Source organism: Euprymna scolopes, chromosome 32, assembly GCF_053919585.1.
Source record: "Euprymna scolopes isolate OS-2025 chromosome 32, ASM5391958v1, whole genome shotgun sequence".
NCBI lineage: Eukaryota > Metazoa > Mollusca > Cephalopoda > Sepiida > Sepiolidae > Euprymna > Euprymna scolopes.
Window position 1 is genome coordinate 23,122,307 of NC_136513.1, and position 20,194 is coordinate 23,142,500.

At 37.1% G+C, this 20,194-nt stretch overlaps 2 pseudogenes; both read right to left on the minus strand.

Annotated features, from left to right (window-relative positions):
* Window positions 1–1,377: 1,377 nt before the first annotated feature.
* On the minus strand, window positions 1,378–1,522 carry LOC145256626 (U2 spliceosomal RNA; annotated as a pseudogene).
* An 89-nt stretch (window positions 1,523–1,611) lies between these two features.
* LOC145256593 (U2 spliceosomal RNA) lies at window positions 1,612–1,757 on the minus strand (annotated as a pseudogene).
* Window positions 1,758–20,194: the final 18,437 nt, after the last annotated feature.

Here is a 20,194-nt window from a genome sequence, read left to right on the forward strand (position 1 = left end):
CCCACATATGGTCTTTGCTTACAGTATCTGCCGGAACAGATACTACACGTTGATCTTGGTCAAAAGGCCGAGAAAAGATTTTTTATTTGCTCCCCCACCCAGCAAATTAGGCACAAGGCCGATTTTTAATGTGAGGAGTGAAGGGGAAATGGGGACCAACTCCCCGGGGAGTAGGGGAGCTGGATAGTGACAATTTGTATGAAGGGTTGCCCCTACATTGATCAAGGTCTTATATGTGGGGTTGCCCCCACGTATGGTCTTTGCTTGCAGTATCTGCTGGATCAGATGGTATTTATTTGCTCCCCCACCGAGCAAATTAGGCACAAGGCCAATTTTTAATGTGAGGAGTGAAGGGAAGGAGAAGGGAAAAAGGGGACCAGCTCCCGAGAGGTGGGAAATGAGAGCTGGTTAAAGGTCAGTTATGTGGGGTTTCCCGCACATCTGGTCTTTGCTTGCAGTATCTGCCGGAACAGATGGTATTTATTTGCTCCCCCACCGAGCAAATTAGGCACAAGGCCGATTTTTAATGTGAGGAGTGAAGGGGAAATGGGGACCAACTCCCCGGGGAGTAGGGGAGCTGGATAGTGACAATTTGTATGAAGGGTCGCCCCTACATTGATCAAGGTCTTATATGTGGGGTTGCCCCCACGTATGGTCTTTGCTTGCAGTATCTGCCGGAACAGATGGTATTTATTTGCTCCCCCACCGAGCAAATTAGGCACAAGGCCGATTTTTAATGTGAGGAGTGAAGGGGAAATGGGGACCAACTCCCCGGGGAGTAGGGGAGCTGGATAGTGACAATTTGTATGAAGGGTTGCCCCTACATTGATCAAGGTCTTATATGTGGGGTTGCCCCCACATATGGTCTTTGCTTGCAGTATCTGCCGGAACAGATGGTATTTATTTGCTCCCCCACCGAGCAAATTAGGCACAAGGCCGATTTTTAATGTGAGGAGTGAAGGGAGGGGGAAGGGAAAAAGGGGACCAGCTCCCGAGAGGTGGGAAATGGGAGCTGGTTAATGGTCAGGCATGTGGGGTTGCCCCCACATCTGGTCTTTGCTAGTCATAGCTTGCAGCATCTGCCGGAACAGATGGTATTTATTTGCTCCCCCACCGAGCAAATTAGGCACAAGGCCAATTTTTAATGTGAGGAGTGAAGGGAGGGGGAAGGGAAAAAGGGGACCAGCTCCCGAGAGGTGGGAAATGGGAGCTGGTTAAAGGTCAGGCATGTGGGGTTGCCCCCACATCTGGTCTTTGCTAGTCATAGCTAGTCATAGCTTGCAGTATCTGTCGGAACAGATGGTATTTATTTGCTCCCCCACTGAGCAAATTAGGCACAAGGCCGTTTTTAATGTGAGGTAAAAACCAGCTCCCCTAAAAGGGGTCACTCTGGTTACCAAAAATAATAATTGTCCCAGTATAGAGGGTTTCCCCTCCATTGACTGGTACAAATTATCTTAAGTGCAGTATCTGCCGGAACAGATACTACACTTTGATCTTGGCTAAAAGGCCGAGAAAAGATTATTGTATTTATTTGCTTCCCCATCAAAGCAAATAAGGCACAAGGCCGTTTTTAATGTGGGGTAAAAACCAGCTCCCCTAAAAGTAGGCAAAAAGGGGGCACTCTGGTTACCAAAAATAATAATTGTTCCAGTATAGAGGGTTAACCCTCCATTGACTGGTACAAATTATCTTAAGTGCAGCATCTGCAGAACAGATGCTACACTTTGATCTTGGCCAAAAGGCCGAGAAAAGATTATTTATTTGCTCCCTCACCATAAGGAAATTAGGCACAAGGCCGATTTTTAATGTGATCTAGGTCAAAAGCCAAGAAAAGCTTAAAAAGCTAAGAACAGCATTTATTAACAACAGACCTTTGATCTTAACCAAAAAGGCCAGGCACAAAAGTGTTACGGACAGACGACCGACCGACCGACCGACGGAGTGACTTATAGAGTCGCTTGCACGGTGCTAATAAATACGAAATTCCCATGAATTAAAATATATTCGATAGTTATAAAAATAAAAGAAGAAAGCTATAGCAATCCAGGGAATAAAAATAAATTTTAAAAAGATAAAGGTATTAAGGGAAACCAGTAAAATGGAAGTGGAAGACAAGTGCAATTAATATTAACAGACGAATGAGTAAAAGAATGGTGAGAGAAGACTTTTTTAATGATGAAAAAGAAAAGGAAGAAAGACAGAGATGAATATGTAAGGAAAAAAAATAGAAAATAAAAAAGAAGGAAGGATAACAGCGAAAATCAGAAATTAAATGAAGCTGAGATAGAAAGAAGCAGTAGGAGGGGTTATTCCTGGATAAAGATAGGAAGAAAAAAAAGAGAAAGAAAGATATGGGATAAAAAAAAAGAAACAAGAATCAGAAAAGAAGGAAATTGAACAACCAGCCTCAGACGAAAAGGTGACTGAGATAGAGGGAAAGACGGGGGAGGGGAATAACTTTTTTTTAACTTTTTTTAATGCTGAATAAAGAAGGAAGAAAAGGAAAAAAATAAAGAGAGATAAAAAGATGAGAAAAACAAGAAAAGAAAGAAAGAATAATAACAGGGAGAATCAGAAGAAAAAAAAATGACCGAGATAGAGCGAAAGAGGAGAGAGGAGGGGGGGTCACATTTATAGTGCTGAATAAAGAAAGAGGAAAGAAAAAGAAAACAGAAAAAAAGAGAGATACAAAGATGTGAAAAGAAAAGAAAGAAGGAAAGATAGAAGAAATAAAGACAAGAAATAAAATAAAAAATAAATAAAAAATTTTAAAAAAAAAATAGAATGCGAAGTTAAAAATATGAAGAAGATCACAAAAACAAAATGGCGCTCGAAATAATCGTTATTACAAATCTTTGCAAAACGTCCCAACAAATTTGCATGTTGAGACCATTCCATTTTTTAAAAACTCTTATTTCGTATGCAAAGTGTATATTGTTTGGGGGAGGGTTAAAAAACAACAAAAAACAACAACAAACACATGTGCCGTCCATGTTGTTGCCAACCGTTGTTGTCCTGCGAACTCTTTTTTTAGTTGACGCCATATTGCCAGGTTCGAAGTCATAAACTTGAAAGGTGAAGAAGAATATTAAGAGGCAGAAGTTACATTTTTGGTTCTCTTTTATTTATTTACTAGACTTTTTGCTTTTTTTTTAACGGGCAAGAGTTATGGCCCGTTGACTTAAAAATGACGCTTTATGCCAAATTGATGCTTTAATATAATTAAACTTTTACTAATTTTTGCATAAAATACTAATTTCTATAATTCTCTAAATGTGAATCAAATAAATACCATAATAATTATTTCGCTGCACCCTATCACAACAAAGATCCATACAAAATTTCAGCCAGATCGAAGCAGTAGTTTCCGAATAAAACTTCTAGAACAAATGCGGTATTACGGTGACAAATCCCTATGGACCTTTATTACTTTCTAAATCTGTGTCGAACGATAACATAATACTTAGTTCGCTATACCTCATCAGAACAAAGGCCAATACAAGATTTCAGCAATATCGGCGCAGATAGACATACAGATAAAAAGAAATATAGATACGTTCCAAAAGTATTGCCTCTTATTTTTATTCCACCTAAATGGATCAGAGTGGATTGCAAATTGCATTGTTATGACGATTAAACATATGCATTCATTACCTGAAAGTTCGTCTCTCTATTTCAGATATTGACGGTGTAAGAAAAGCAACCCCTGTCATGGACGTGTGTCAGAAGCAGAGATGTGTCAATGAACTCCTTGCAATAGTGCATTGAGAATGGTGGTGACTATGTAGAAAAAATAATTTCTGGAACACAAAAAGGTCGCTTGTTTTTGATAGTACCACTCCCGTCTTCGTAACTTTTGAAACTTGAAAATATAGTATGCTTTACTTTTTGAACGACTCTCGTATGACAAAGCGCGCTCGGAACGCGCATGCACGGCAATCGTTCGTTGCTGGCAAAGTGCATTGAGAATGTAGAAAAAATAAATTCTGCAACTCACAAATTATGACATAGCTATTAATGAGAAGTGAAATGCGCGCTAGACATTATCTTTCAATGTCTTTCGTGTCAACAAATCCGGCAAAACTACGTAAAGATCACAATAAATATAAACTCTAACATTTTCTAGAAGCTACCTCAAGTTAAAACTTCTTTCGTAACTAAAAATAATGAGTCTCTTTATTTTCATAAAAGCAGATGTATCCGGCGTTGATCTGTATTAAACCTAACGTAAAATTCCCTAAAAAAAAGAAAATTAAAAAAAAAAGAAAATGAATGGAAAGAAACGGAGACATTTGCATGCGAGTATTATGTTTTTTTTTTCTAAACAGTTCACTTTTTGTATTAAAAAAATACTTGAGCTGAGATTGAAACCAAAACCGAAAGATAGTGAATCAAGTACGATACTCATTAGGCCAGCTTGCCAGATTTTTAAGAAGTGTTTGCACCCCTACTTATTCTTAAAATAAGGAAGCTGCTATGTAAACGATTCGCGCATGCGTAGTCGTGAAACAGTTGACAACTGATGTATTCAACTGAGGAGCCCAAATTAGGTCGAAGCTCGAGTCTTAGAGTTCTGGTTTCTTTTGGCAATCAAGATAAGTGTCAGCTGCGACGTTGTTTGTCTATGTAAATAATTGAAAGTGACCTTGTCTGTCCGTTTATCTGTTTGAACACATCCCACACCCTATATATATAATTTTTTTTAAATGAAGAAGCAATGGGGGGTAGTATTGTGGGAGGGGACGTCAGTTATCATGGAGCAGCGGACGGGTGAGCATCAGGTATTGGGATGAGGAAAACCCTTGTTTGCTTCTTGAGAAGCCCTTTCATGCCCAGAAAGTAACGGTATGGTGCGCTATGTCAACGAGAGGCATTATCGGTCCATATTTTTACTGAAAATGAGGTTGTTAATGCATTCACTGTAAATGTTCAGCGCTATGTTGAAATGATAAATGACTTTTTTACTCATCTTGCCCGTTTTGGATTGGATGAACAAACACTTTTCCAACAAGATGGAGCTACAAGTAACACAGCAAGAATTTCAGGTAATCTCCAAAAATACCGTTAGGGCTTACAACATGGCCGCCAGAAGAGTCAACAAAAAACTGCGAATAAAATATATAAAACTCGTAATTTCTGTTTTTAAAGTGGGTTGTCAATTTTCTTTATGAAATATACTTCCAAAATAAACTATTACAGTCGTTTAAAACATAATAGAAGTATTATTTTTTTATTTTTTAAAAACAATGTTTACAAAATGTCTACGCACGTTCGTAGACATTTTGTAAACATTGTTTTTAAAAAATAAAAAATAATACTTCTATTGTGTTTTAAACGACTGTAATAGTTTATTTTGGAAGTATATTTCATAAAGAAAATTGACAACCCACTTTAAAAACAGAAATTACGAGTTTTATATATTTTATTCGCAGTTTTTTGTTGATTCTTCTGGCGGCCATGTTGTAACGGTATTTTTGGAGATTACCGAATTTCAATCGCTGCCCTTAATGCTTTATTTCCATGTCGTGTCATTTCTCGCAACAGAAATATCCCTTGAACCCCTCTGTCATCTGATCTGAGTGCTTGTGGCTATTTTTATGGGATTATCTTAAACCGTTAAAAGTGTTCGAAAGTGACCTACCTAGAACAGTTCCGGCTCTCAAAGAACGCATTGCAAACAAGACTGAAGCAATACCGGTAAATATGCTGCAAGGACTTTTACAACCGAATTCAAGAAAGCCATGCTACTGATGGTACCCATTTGAAAAGAGGTATTTTTTTTAATAGTCTTGCTTTTTCGTTTTAAAAGGTGGGAAAGAATGTAGATTCCATTTATGTATAATAAAGTTGTTAAAATGTATATTTTTAATAACTAATTAATTTTTAAAATCTTCCCGATTCATTGGCGGACCCCATATATATATATATATATATATATTAGAAATTAGGAACCCGTGATTTCTGGAAAATCTACAATAGTGTAGTAAATAATTGGGCAATCAACAATTTCCCCACTATTTTACAATCATAAGGTTGTTTGCACAGCAACCAAGAAGGCTAATATGCTTGCCAGCCGCTTTGCCTCCAACTCTACATTGGACCCTGCTAACCACCCCTTCTCTGACTTACCTTTACGGACAGACGTCACACTAGATGATTACCCCTTCTCAGGTGCATGCTATCATAAAAAAATCTTGACACTTCAAAAGAATGTGGACCTGATCTCATCCCGGCTGTGATATTAAGAAATTCTCCGCCGAAGTAGCTCCAGTTCTCTCCAAACTTTACAACAAATGCATTAAAGAATCTTTCCTGGCTGCTGGAAAACTTGTTCTGAGGTACCAGTTTTCAAGAATTCTGGCGAAGGAACTGACCTATTAAATTATGGGCCCATTAGCCTCCTTCCACTTTTCGCCAAAATATTTGAGTCCATAATTAATCAAGCCCTAGTCCATTACCTTACAGATGCGAAACATCTGACCGACCAACAATATGGATTTAGGCAAGCCTGAACGTATATACCATTCACTGAACAAAGCACCAGAGGGTAGAGCGGTAGCTCTAGATACATCTAAGGCTTTTGACAGGGTATGGCATAAAGGTCTTCTCAGGAAAACCAGATCATACGGTATTACTGGACGAATACTCAACATAAATCCTTCCTTGATAAGAGAAAAACCCAGGTTGTCCTCGACAGTCGTACATCTAAACAATATGATATAAATGTGGGAGTGCCTCGGGGGTCTATCCTTTTTCCTTTATTATTCCTAATATTCATAAATGACCCCCCTGACAAAATTGTCTCTGAAATTGGAATATATGCTGATGACACCACGCTCTATAACAGGCACGACAGGAAAACAAATGAACACATGGCAGAAACACTAGAGGATGACCTCCAATCTGTAGTGGAATGGAGAAAATAATGGATGGTCACGTTCAATGCTGCCAAGACTAACCTTGTTTCCTTCATTAATTACAAGAAACTTTCTTTGCCGCCAATAGCAATGTCCAAAGACTCATTATCTGAAAGTACTTATTTTAAACTCCTCGGCCTAACGTTCGCAGGAAACATGAGTTGGAACAATTACATTGAGAGCATTACCAGGACCGATGCGAGGAAGGTAGGCTCTTTCTACCGTGCTAGAAAGCTACTAACGCCCGAAAGTATACTGTACCTCTATAAGGTCACCATTCGCCCATGTATGGAGTATTGTTGTCATATTTGTGCTGGTGCATCTACTACTAGTCTCTCGCTCCTAGACAAGGTTCAAAAAAGAGTCTCCAACCTAATAGGTCATGAGCTGTCATCTAAGCCTCAGCCTCTGTCCCATCGATGAAATGTTGCATCCCTTTGCCTGTTCTATAAGTATTTTAATGGTGAATACTCCAACGAACTGCAAGCACTTATAGACCCTCAACGTAAATACTCCCGACAAACCCGACAAGCAGCTAAATCTCACCCCTACACAGTAGAGATCCCTAGATGTAAGACAGCTTTCTACTCAAGTAGTTGCTTCCTCACAACTTCTGGACTTTGGAATTCCCTTCCGGGTCCCTGCTTCCCCAACTGTACTGACATGCAGAAGTTCAAGTGTAACGTGAATTGATATCTTGCTGCCCAACTCCCTACATAGTACCCCTGTAGCTTAGGTCCCTGATAATATCCCCCTACATCAAAGTTGCAATGTGCTTTATTTGGGGTGAAAATGTAATAATAATAATAATATATATATATATATATATATATATATATATATATATATATATATATATATACACACGTACGGCATAATATATACAGCATAATATATATAAATAGCATTATTTGCTAACCGGCGTTGCCCGGTGAAAGCGTGCTTCCCCCTCGAAAAAAATTGAAGTACGGTTGTTGTTGTTGTTGTTGTTGTTGTTGTTGTTGTTGCTGTTGCTGCCCAATCTCCAACCTCCTCATGTTATGAACGGCTTTCGGAATAGACACCCCAAACTCCTCATGGTAAGAACGGCTATCGCAATGTCAAGAATGGGTGGAGAGAGTTGGTGTATTAAAGGTATTGAGCAACCTCCAGTCGTAAAAAAAAATAATAAAAATAGCAGCGAGGGGAAAAAGAAAAAAAAATTAGATGCAGTAAGCAACCCGGGTGGAGTGAAGCTGTGGTAATGTTGACTGGTTATTTACTGGCCTCTGCAACTAAAAATAGTTAGTTTTATTAAGAAGCCGAAATTTATTTAAGAACGAAAACCTGGAATCCTATCCTAAGGAAATGAAACGAAACTTCTTCTGCGTATTTATCATTTATTATTTGTTTATTAATTACTTAATTAAATAAACCCAAAATAACAAACCCCCCAAAACACCCCAAAAACAAATGAAGGTTTTTCGTTTCATTTCGATAATGAAAAATAAAACGATTAAAAAGGAAAAAGAAAACATGAAACTGTTCGAATTCGATAATAAAAGAAACTGAGAAAAACGGAGAAAACCACGAAATGTTATATGTGTTTATTGCAGGAGTTGCCCGGGTGTGTAGAGGTGGTGTAGTAATAGTTGAAAAATAAAAGAAAGATATAAACAGGAAAATAAAGAAACTAACGAAAAAATCGCATAAATAACCTTATTTAGATGTTAAAACTTTCACAAAAAATATACAATCCATTACACGGCTGCGAATGTGAAACCTGTAGGTTATGGTGCAACCCAATATCCACTTCTCCACGACGATCATCGATGTGTTTTATTTTTTTTAGTTAAACCAAGTTCAAGAAATAACGCTAAACGTGCATGTGTAATTGCCAAATTCGGTTTAAAAGGGAACGATTTTTGCAACCCTCGCTGAATTCGTTGTGTTTTCAATAACGAAAATAAGGAAAAACGTTATCGTACATTTATAAATAATGACAAAAAAAAAAAAAAAAAAACGAAGTGGATTATATTTGTTGTGTTGTTTAGTAGTTTTAAATGCTTTTGGTTGTTTAAAATGTAATCCTATTTATGTAGCGGTAAGCGAGAACAATAATGTTAAGTTGTTACGTGTTCGTTAATAACCGGAATTAGTTCCATTCTGGAATAGGAGAATGACAGGTATCAGCCAATCATAAAAGCAACAACATATCTGGGGGAGACCTTATTATTTTTTTGTTTCGATGAATGGAAGGTGAATACCATGTCTATGAGTTTTCGGATCAGTTATGAGGGATGGGGTCTCAATATTAGTACCCCGTGTGTAATATTACGCGGGTAGGTGGGGAACGGTGGTAATACTTAGTTTAGATAAGGGAGAAAATTGGAAACTACTTCGTCTGTAGGTGATTGCGATGATGATGATGATGATGATGATGATGATGATGATGATGATTAAATCTAGGGTTTTAATATAACGAATTAATGTGTTGAAAATGTCGTTCTATAATTACATAGGATATTGGCTAAAAGTGTAAGCATATTAAATTTATATGGGCCATCTGTTGTTATAAACCTACGGTATTTTGGTCCAGGGGGATAAAACTGTGAGGTTTTTATTCTATATAGGGATAATATATATTATATATACATGTGCGGCATAACACACACACACACACACACACACATATATATATATATATATATATATATATATATATATATATATATATATATAGCATAAGCACAATGATACACAAGTTTTCATCAGATCACCGAACTTAAGCCACTTGAGCCTGGTTAGTACCAGATGAGTGACTATTTGAAAATTCTAGGCGCTGTATGTGCTCTCCGCTTATCTCGGCATCCGTTTCCAGCCATCCTGTACAGTCACTTCAATTGCCACTGTTATTTAACAATGTCAACTCAGGAGAGCGGTAGTTGGAGATTGCGCACGTCCTGCCACAAAAATTTCACCCGTAGCCACCCCTTCGTGGGTATGCATAGTCTGTCAAAGACTGAAGGAGACTATATATATATATATATATATATATATATATATATATATACAGTGATGATCATATTTATTGGCACGGTAAAATAAAAGTTAAATTTTGTCTAATAAATTCTAAAAAAGGGATTAAATTAAAGAAAATAACAAAGTATATTATGTATTTTTAACTGGCCTTTCCGATGCAGCAATCGGATTTTAGAAAAAATAAATAACAAAGGAACAACAAACATAATTGCAAAAAACCCTTGTTCAAAATTATTGGCACGATTTATTTAATAATCAATTGTATAGCCTTTGGCCTTGATTACCTTCCTCAGTCGCTTTTCATAGTTTACAACCAAGTTGTTGCACTCTTCAGTGGTAATTTTAGCCCACTCTTCCTGACAATAATCCTCCAATTGAATAAGATTCTTAGGCTTCCTTTGCATTACCCTCAATTTTAATGTTATCCATAAATTTTCAATTGGATTAAGGTCTGGGCTTTGTGATGGCCACTCCAAAACATTAATATGATTGTCCTCAAGCCATTTCTTAGTCAGTTTAGCCGAATGCTTTGGGTCATTATCTTGCATGAACCACCAACGACGACCAAGTGAGAGCTCTTTAGCAGAGTCTTTCAGGTTTTCATCCAATATTTTAACATAATCTTCCTTTTTTATGCTACCTGTGACCTTAACAAGTCGCCCTGGTCCAGAGGCAGCAAAGGATCCCCAAAACACCAAACTGCCTCCACCGTGCTTCACTGTGGGTATGGTGTTCTTAGGCAGGAAAGCTTCGCCAGATTTTCTGTAAATATAAGACACTTTATTATGGCCAAATAACTCTATTTTCGTTTCGTCAGTCCATAGAACACGTTTCCAGAATGCAACATCTTTATCAATATGACGTTTTGCAAAGGCTAGCCTTGCTTTCAGGTGCATAGGCTTCAATAAGGGAGTCTTTCTCGGACGACATGCTTTTAAACCAGCTCTCTTCAAAACTCTACCAACTGTATGTCGAGATACATTCACTCCAGAGGTGCTCTGTTCATCAACAATCTCCCCAACAGAGATCCTTGGGTTTTGTTTTACTTGTCGAACAATTTTCCGTTCATCTCTTGGGGAAAGAATCCTTTTTCTCCGTCTACCCTCTAAACTCATAACGTGGCCTTGCGATTTGAACTTGTTTATTATGGCTCTAACAGTGGATTTGGGAAGGTTTAGCTTTTTTGAAATCTTATCATAGCCCTCCCCATTGGTATGGCATGCTACAACAAGCTTCCTGACGTCTTCGCTGTGTTCCTTAGTTTTAACCATGGCGATTGAAAATTATAATTTAGTCACTTATAATAGTTTAAATAAATCGCTATCTAAAAATTATCTGAAAAAAATTATTCACTGAATTAGCGTTAAACAAGCATAATATGGCTATAAAAAAAGTTCAGAAAGCACGTAAACCGGAAATTGATTGATATTATACTGATACTAAAAGAAAAACAAAGCCGTGCCAATAATTTTGAACAAGGGTTTTTTTGCAATTATGTTTGTTGTTCCTTTGTTATTTATTTTTTCTAAAATCCGATTGCTGCATCGGAAAGGCCAGTTAAAAATACATAATATACTTTGTTATTTTCTTTAATTTAATCCCCTTTTTAGAATTGATTAGACAAAATTTAACTTTTATTTTACCGTGCCAATAAATATGATCATCACTGTATATATATATATATATATATATATATATATATATATATATATACATATATTTTGTTTGTTTTTTTAGTCACCCTGTATACACATATATATATATATATATATATATATATATATATATATATATATATATATATATGTATATATATGTATATATATATATATATATATATATATAGTATCTATCATTTTTTTCATTTTAATTCAGTCGAAGTTCTCAGAAAGCAAGTGCCCTGCTTCCCACTTCATTTTTGTATATTCAAATTATTCCATGAAAATTACCTTTGCCTCGCAAACACTGAATTAGTAAAGAAATTGAGAACCTGATTTTCCTCTCCCTAATTGACCATTGAAATATGTTATAGTGTATCTTTCTTGTAATCTCTTCATCTTACTGGATTCCAGGACAAGAATTCATCTTATCTGGTGGTGTAGCCAGCTTTGTGCTGTCACACACGTTAACATAACTAGCAGGATGTGCATCATTCCTCGTAGTAGTCAGTGTCGGCTAGTCACACCGAGGAGATCTTATTTGATGCGCGAATACTATGGAATTTTTAGTCAGGCTTTATTTATGGATAAAAGTATCATCATGCCAGGTCGTCCTGACAAAACCCTGTACAGAGATAAGTTGGAGGATAGTGTCTAGTAGGCATTCAAGTTCTGTCATCTTGTGGATAGAGCTGTCGACTGTCAACTCGATTGTAGTAGGTTCGATCCTGGGTAAGGTGCTTGTTTAGCCACACTGATGAGTTGTGATAATAACGAAACTGTTCTGTATGTGGATGACTATATATATATATATATATATATATATATATATATAGTTCTCTCCTATATATACTGTGTGTGTGTGTGTGTGTGTGTGTGTGTGTGTGTGTGTGTGTGTGTGTGTAGATGGGAAAGAGGGCGGGGAGACGAAATAAAAACCGAAGATGTAAATTAATATATTTTTTCGTCGTTGTTTTTTTTTTTCATTTTTCATTCCAATATGTTTTTTTTTTTTATCTATTGATTTACTTGTTTATTTCATTTCTTTCTTTCTTTTTTTTTTTTTTTTTTGCTTGTAGGGGTGGGGATTAGTGTCGATCGAAAATTTCTCTTCCCTCTTACCTCTAAGGTTCCTTTAGAAAAAAAAAAAAGTTAAAAACAACCCACGACATCAATCTTGAGATGGCCACGACGCGTAAGAATCATGCGCAACCGGAAGTTGTCTACCTCTCTTTGAGCGAGCACGTGCACCGAGCGATGTAGTGCTTACCAATATAGCTCCCCGCGCCCATTCTCTCCCCTTCCTATCTTTTCCTTGCGAGAGTGGAAAAGAAAAAAATAATCAATATATAAAAAAATTTGTTTTTTTTTCCAAATTAAATAAAGAAGGATACAAACTAAAAAATAAAATAAAATAAATAAATAAAATGAAATAGAAAACTTTAAAAAAAAAAAAATTAAAAAGAGAGCAGCATAAAAAAAAAAAACGATGGTGGAATTCTTGAAGGAAGAATCCGGCTGTTTTTTCTTTGTTTTTTTTTTGTGTTTTTTTTTTTTTTGCATGCCTGACTCCTCAGATCGCGTCAAAATCACATGTGTTCAAATTGTAATTCGGAAAGGAAAAGTGAATTGCAGCTTTGGCCAACCCCGGAGTTTGTTAAAAAAAAAAAAAAAAAAAAAAAAAAAAAAAGAAATGAAAAACACAAGACGATTTTTTTTTTCGGTCTGGGGAAGTCAAAATAACCAAAAGTGTATTCAGCACACACACTTGAAATCGATTCTATGTTATTTTTCTTCTAGAAATATCACCATCATCATCACCACAATTACTACTGCTACTATTACTACTAAAACTGCTATTATTACTACTACTGCTACTATTACTACTGCTAATACCGTTACTACTACTACTAACATTACTACTCCTACTACTACTGCTGCTATTAATACTACTACTGGTCCTACTTACTTGGCCTTTTGGCCAAGATCAAAGTGTAGTATCTGTCCTTCAGATGCTGCACTTCCATTTCTTGTTCTCTTTCGGTGGAGGAGCAGTCCTTCACAACTGAGACCATTTTTATTTTTGTACCTTTTCTCCACGTTAAAAAACGACCCTGGTGTCTAACTTTGTCCCGTGGTGGCATTATAATAGGTACTTTCAGCTTTCGGAATTTTTTTTAGATAAGGTTTTATAAACTGTAGTAGTTGGATCATTTAAACTATTGTTTACATGCTGAATGTTATCCTCAGAACCTTTCGGCCGATGTAATCTCCGGTCTCTGTCCTTTGCATCCGTTCAAACTTGGGAATCTTCATGCAACGATTTGGAGTGAAATCATTTATTTAATCTCATTCAGCCCTGGATTGAATAACGAGTTCCGTTTGAAGTCCGTTAAAAATTCTCGCCTTCGACAGGACGCACCTGAAGAAGGTCGGAGGTTATATCGGTCGAAACGTTTTGAGAATAACAAATAATAATTCAAAAATACTTATTTCGCGTCTGTATAGAGGGAACTGGTCAGAAACGGTGCTAGAATCGTGAAGTGACTTGCAGTCACCTAAGTTCAGTTGACGACCTCCATTCATTAAATGATGATGATGATGATGATGATGATGATGATGATGATGATGATTAGGAACTCATTGAAATTCCACGGTGTTTCGTACAACGTTGCATATGCTTTACTTTTGATATTTATCTCACCTCCCACGTCGAGATGATGTGACACAAGGGTTGCAACGTAGGATTTGAAGAGCCATCGCCCTAAATGAAGAATACTCTGGCTTGGAAAAATACCTGAAAAGCCCCGTCGATAAGGACAGCTAAGGTGATCAGCTAAAAAAATCTCTTTCTGAAGGGGAAAAGGTAAATCCTGGGAGAGTGTACTCCTTAGAATCGCATAGAACCAGACATATACCGTATCTAACGGGGAACAAGTAATCTGAATAATGCTCCGGACTCTGATGACATTGATGCCGAAGGAAAATCCACAGCAGAATCAAATCTCGGTTCGTTAATGCGTCGATACTGAAAGAATTTGGATTTCGAATAAAAAAGGGGGTAACCCCAGAAATGGCTTGGTTTTTCTCACCAAATTTCGGTTTCCGAATCATGACAACACTAACCGAGGCATACTGGCTGGTGAAACTATAAAAGTTATGTGCGGGATTGGTACTCATGCTTTGTTTTATTTATTCATTTTTTATTTTGTTGTTTGTTTGTTTGTTTTTTTTTAATAATCTGGGTTTAAAACATGACGATTAGACACCTGCATTATTTTTATGTTTTTAAATAAACATTTATTTATTGTATTTATTTGCTTCCCCACCAAAACAAATTAGGCACAAGGCCGTTTTTAATGTGGGGTAAAAACCAGCTCCCCTAAAAGTAGGCAAAAAGGGGGCAAAACTCTGGTTACCAAAAATAATAAATGTCCCAGTATAGAGGGTTTGACTGGTACAAATTATCTTAAGTGCAGCATCTGCAGAACAGATACTACACTTTGATCCCGGCCCGAAGGCCGAGAACAACAGGGTATTTATTTGCTCCCCCACCGAGCAAATTAGGCACAAGGCCGATTTTTAATGTGAGGAGTGAAGGGGAGATGGGGACCAACTCCCCGGGGAGTAGCGGAGCGGGATAGTGACAATTGGTATGAAGGGTTTCCCCTACATTAACCAAGGTCTTATATGTGGGGCTGCCCCCACATATGGTGTTTGCTTGCAGTATCTGCCGGAACAGATACTACACTTTGATCCCAGCCCGAAGGCCAAGAACAACAGAAAAACGGCAAGCCTCTTTTATTTATTTAAAATTTCTAATTTTCAGCTCATACCAAATCCTCATCAGGAATGTTTAGACTATAGATTTTTCTCTTAGTTTTTCTTTCATATTTTTACTTGCAATGAAGGTGTCGAAGAGAGAGTCCAGTTTAGTGTGTAAACGCACAATCATGCGTACATGTGTAAAATTAATGATATGAGTATTATATAACGTTATTTCAAAAAGGAATATATTAGTTGCACTTTGCTTTTCAAACATGATTCGTTCTGGAATTATTGTAACAGACCGCGAGCGCATGCATTACAACAGTAGCTTCTGTATGCAAATGACCGAGCTGTGTGTGAGGTGACGTCGCCGTGAATAAGATAGAAAAGTAAAAGATTATGAAAAAAAGAAAAAAGCCTGGCTGAAAAGGACAGAGGTAGACGTGTTACACACGTAACCCGAGAGCGACAGGAAAAGACGTTTTCTTAAACATGGCCAGACAAAAGACGGAGTATGAGAAGACGTTAGAACAAGAGATATGACGTTATTTTGGAAGTACCTGTAAATAAATGTCTGTTTTTATTTAAAAAGAATGAGTCGAATTTTTTCCTTGTCTTGCGACTGTCTGCATAAACCGTGTGGGTCCAGAGTGTTGACATGTAACGACTACATTACAATAAGTTCGAAAAGCAAATATTAAAAACGAATCACGTTTTTTTATTAAAAATAATGTAAAAAAAAAATCGTTCCGAGGTACTATATGCATGCTTGGTTACTCATTTTTTTATACTGTCAGCGAAATAAACTCAGATTGAGTACCGCCATGTTTTGAATTTCATTTTGATTGCGCATGTGGTTAACAAGAAAGTTCATGCAGAATTTTTAATTTCGATTTCAAATGATGTATTTTCAAATTAGTTTTCGTTATAATACCTTTACTTTATATATCATTTTAAAGAGTGTTTATACGCTCTATCTAATCGTTTGAATTACAATCCTTTTGAAACAATTATGTCTTCTTTTAAGAACGTTAAATACAAGATGGGGGAAAAGCAAGTTTGCACAATTTTCTTATTTCAATTCAAGCTACGCCAAAAAGCTGCTGAAACAGCTCGCGATATCAACGAAGCGTTTATCCTAGTTACCACAACTAAACGCACAGCACAATGGTGGTTTAAGAAATTTCGTGGCGGCGATGAGAGTTTTGAAGATTAGCGTAGTGGTTGGCCATCGGATATTGCAACGATCAATTAAGAGCCTTGGTCGAAGTCCATTCACGCATAACTGTTTGAGAACTTGCTTCTGAATTAGACAGAACGTATACGACGATTTCCAACCACTTGAGAGAGATTGGAAAGCCAATAAAACCTTGATAAATGGGTACTTCACGAATTAGATAACAATAAAAGTATGCTGTTAATCTTCCCATCTTTTACGCAACAAGAACGATCCGTTTCTCGACCGAGTTGTGACTTGCGATGAAAAGTGGGTTCTCTACAACAACCGGCGATGCTCAACTCGGCGGTTAAACACCGACGAGTCTCCACGACACATCCTGACGCCAAAGTTGCACCAAAAGGAGGTCATGTTTACTGCTTGATGATCTGTTAATGATCTTATCTATTACAGTCTTTTGAATGCAGGCGAAACCATTACAGCATAGAAGAACTGTGAACAAATGGATGAAATGCATCAGAAACTTTGACAACACTCAGCATTAGTCAACAGAAAAGGACCAATTCTGCTCCACAATAATTCCCGACCGCACGTTGCTAAACCGACCCTGAAGGAGTTGAATTAATTTTGCCACGAAATTCTGCCTCATCCGCCATATCCCCCCAGACCTTTCGCCTACCGACTACCACTTTTTCAAAATTTCGACAACTTTCTGCGTTAGAAATGCTTCAAAAACCTAAACGATATCTAAAACGCCTTTAGCGATTTCATCGCCACCAGAACGCAAGATTTTTACGTTACTGGCATAAATACATTTGTTTTGCAGAATTTGATTGCATCTGTCCAGATTGCATTTTAAAAATTCGTCAGCTGTGACAATCAGGTTTTAGTAAGGTGTATTCCAATTCCTGATGTAGCTGTTCATTTGAACCTGAAATCATAAAAATTGGTCAACCATCTCATAAGATATATAGCAATAACATACGGATTTTTCAAGAGTCTACGCCAATTTTTAATGTCTGTACAAAAAAAAGTCTGGAAACTTATTGAAGACACCTTGTATCTTGCAAGCCATTTACTCGAAGGATTTAACGACTTTCTGCATTAACAACATATGCCATGCTCTTTGGGGTTCAAGTTCAGCCGGATTTTTTTCTCCGGTACCAAAGCCAACAGAAGATCAGGAATCCCACTGGCATTTTTTGGATTTCCAATAAAAGATTCCCAGAAAATAGAAAATATCTCAAGATTAATAAAAAAAAATGAAAAAATAACCAAAACACTCAATTAATTTACCTGCATAAAAGACAGTTACTAAATGTAATTATGTTTCTTTCTTCAAAAGAATTAAAGTAAATATATTTTTTAAACTTTTTACTTTTGCTCGTTCTATTGAAAAAAGAAACGAACACTCAATATACATTTTTCAGTAATGAACATTGAAAGATCGCTAGTGAAAGAATTTTTATTTTTTAATGGCCGTTATTGATTATTTTTATTTTATTATTTTTTTAAATTACATTTTCACCCCAAACAAGGCACATTGCCACTTTGGTGTAGGGGGCTACTATCAGGGGTAGTAACTACTGGGGCACTATGTAGGGATTTGGGCAACAAGATGTAAGTTCACGTTGCACTTGAACTTCTGCATATCAGTACAGTTAGGGAAGCAGGAACCTGGAATGGAATTCCAGAGTCTAGCGGTTCTGGGGAAGAAACTACTGGAGTAGAAAGATCTTTTACATCTAGAGATCTCTACTGTGTGGGGGTGGGATTTATCTGCCTATCGGGTTTGTCGAGGGTGTCTACGTCGTGGGGGCACAAGTGTATGCAGTTCGTCAGAGCATTCACCATTAAAATACTTGTAGAACAAGCAGAGGGATGCAACGTTTCGTCGATGGGACAGAGGCTGAAGCTTAGATGCCAGTTCAAGGCCTATCAGATTGGTGACTCTTTTTTGAACCTTGTCTAGGAGCGAGAGACTAGTAGCAGATGCACCAGCCCAAATGTGATAACAATACTCCATACATGGGCGAATGGTGACCTTATAGAGGTACAGGATACTTCCAGGTGTCATTAGTTTTCTAGCACGGTAGAGAGAGCCTACCTTTTTCGCAGCGGCCCTGGCAATGTTTTCAATATAATTGTTCCAGCTCATGTTTCCTGTGAATGTTACGCCAAGCAGTTTGAAAGATGTACTCTCACACAGGGAGTCACTGGCCATTGCTATTGGTGGCAGAGAAGGTTTCTTGTAATTAATGAAGGAAACCAGTTTAGTCTTGGCAGCATTGAAAAAAAAGTGTCGATTATAAATCTGGTTTTAACAAGGTAAAGACATAAATTGATAAGGGTCATGTTTAATGGCTGTGTGTATAGTTTACATCCATATCTATATATCTATAAAAGTTAAAGTGTCTGTCTGTCTGTGTCTGTTTGTGTGTCTGTGTACATTTTCCTACGCAATAACTCCGTCAATTTTCAGTCTACAGATTCGATATTTGATATACAGGGTACTTAGATTTGGGAAAATCCTTGTAATCCGTTTTCGGCCAGAAATTTGGCTGTTAAGGGGTCAAAGTTCCACGATTTGACCTTTGAGAACTCTACCAAACTCTTTCGACAATTTTGGGTCTAAACACTTGAAATTTTAGATATAGGTTCCTTGGACATGGATCTAACTTAACTTGATTTGAGCCCAAAACAATAAATGTTAAGGGCTCATAATAGGGGTCAAAGTTAAAAAAAAAAAAAAAATTGACCTCTGCGATCTCTACCAAATTACTCAGACAATTTCTGGTTTAAACATCTGAAATTTTACATAAAGGGTATTCAGCGATAGGGCAAGCTTTTTTATTGATTTAGGTCAAAAACCTGAGTTACCAATATATAAATGTATATATGTATGTATGTATGTTTACATGTCTGCCTAAAACTTTCGACAGAGGCGACGGATTTTCACAAGATCAGTATCGTTTTGAAGCTCGACCCTTCAGACGACAAATACTGAAAAATTGGCTAAAAACATTAATTTTTTCACCCCCAACTGGGCACCTTTTTACAGGGATAGGTCACTTTTTTCACGGATATTTTCGAAAGTCATCCCTCTTTTCGATTGTCTAGCCTTAATTTAAACCAACGTCAGTTCCGGTTTGGCGGTGGTCATAACAGTAAATGCGTCACATTTTTCCCGCGTTCTTTTCCTCCTTCACGGTACGGGTTCGAGCCTGCCTTCCTACTTGAGTATGGATCAAACTTTTTCATTTGATTTGAGCCCAAAATAATAAATGCTAAGGGGTCAAAATTGGGTTCAAATTTTTTTAAAATTGACTTCTGTGGTCTCTAGCAAACTACTCAGCCAATTTTGGGTCTAAACATTTGAAATTTTACATAAAGTACATTCAGACATAGCGCAAGTTTTTTAATCGGTTTTTGACCGAAAATTTGACATCCAAGGGGTCAAGTTAAAAATATTTTACCTTTGCGGTCTCTAGCAAACTACTCAGCCAATTTTGGGTCTAAACATTTGAAATTTTACATAAAGGCTATTCAAACATGCAGCAAGCTTTTAAATCAGTTTTGGGGGAAAATTTGGTTGCCAAGAGGTTAAAGTTTCAAGAGTTGACTATTGCAGACTCTATCAAACTCCTCCG